Source organism: Arachis hypogaea, chromosome 19 (genome assembly GCF_003086295.3).
Source record: "Arachis hypogaea cultivar Tifrunner chromosome 19, arahy.Tifrunner.gnm2.J5K5, whole genome shotgun sequence".
NCBI lineage: Eukaryota > Viridiplantae > Streptophyta > Magnoliopsida > Fabales > Fabaceae > Arachis > Arachis hypogaea.
This window is the reverse complement of record NC_092054.1, coordinates 27,064,026-27,065,283: the sequence shown is the minus strand read 5'-3', so window position 1 is coordinate 27,065,283 and position 1,258 is coordinate 27,064,026. Positions and strand designations below refer to the sequence as shown.

The 1,258-nt window shown below is 39.9% G+C and overlaps 1 non-coding gene across 1 annotated transcript; it reads left to right on the top strand.

The window, feature by feature from the left end:
- The first annotated feature begins 436 nt into the window (after positions 1–436).
- Positions 437–544, top strand: LOC112780522 (small nucleolar RNA R71). The gene has a single exon (XR_003191353.1). It is a non-coding gene; the product is annotated as a small nucleolar RNA R71 (small nucleolar RNA).
- Positions 545–1,258: the final 714 nt, after the last annotated feature.

Here is a 1,258-nt window from a genome sequence, read left to right as displayed (position 1 = left end):
TGGATGATTTCTCCATGAGGGATTATAGGTGTTTCCATAAGGTTCACCCATGTAATTCACCTCTGCTATTGCAGGGTTCTCAGGATCATAAGCTTCTTCCTCAGAAGATGCCTCTTGAGTACTGTTGGATGATTCCTTCAATCCATTCAGACTCTGAGAGATCATATTGACTTGCTGAATCAATATTTTATTCTGAGCCAATATGGCATTCAGAGTATCAATTTCAAGAACTCCCTTCTTCTGAGGCATCCCATTATTTACAGAATTTCTCTCGGAAGTATACATGAATTGATTATTTGTAACCATGTCAATAAGTTCTTGAGCTTCTGCAGGCGTTTTCTTTTAGGTGAATGGATCCACCTGCAGAATGGTCCAGTGACATCTTGGAGAACTCAGACAGACCATAATAGAATATATCCAGAATGGTCCATTCTGAAAGCATGTCAGGAGGACACCTTTTGGTCATCTGCTTGTATCATTCCCAAGCTTCATAGAGGGATTCACCATCTTTTTGCTTGAAGGTCTGAACATCCACTCTAAGCTTGCTCAGCTTTTGAGGGGGAAAGAACTTAGCCAAGAAGGCCGTGACCAGCTTATCCCAAGAGTTCAGGCTATCTTTAGGTTGTGAGTCCAACCATGTTCTAGCTATGTCTCTTACAGCAAAAAGGAAAAGCATGAGCCTGTAGACTTCAGGATCTACTCCATTAGTCTTAACAGTCTCACAGATCTGCAAGAACTCAGTTAAAAACTGATAGGGATCTTCTGATGAAAGTCCATGGAATTTTCAGTTCTGTTGCATTAGAGCAACTAATTGAGGTTTCAGCTCAAAAATTGTTTGCTCCAATGGTAGGGATGGAGATGCTTCTTCCATCAAATTTGGAAGTAGGTGTAGTATAATCACCAAGCATCCTCCTTGCATTATTGTTGTTAGGTTCGGCTGCCATCCCCTTTTCTTGTTCGAAATTTTCAATAAGGTTGTCTCTGGATTTTTGTAATTTAGCTTCTCTTAATTTTCTCTTCAGAGTCCTTTCAGGTTCTGGATCAGCTTCAACAAGAATGCATTTTTCCTTGTTCCTGCTCATAAGAAAGAGAAAAGAACAAGAAAAGAAGAGGAATCCTCTATGTCACAGTAAAGAGGTTCCTTATTGTTAGTAGAAGAAGAAAGGGAATAGGGGTGAAGAAGAATGGATAATCCAAACACAAGGGTGAGGATAGGAGCAGTAATTTGAGATGAGGAGATGTGTTAGTGATGAATAAA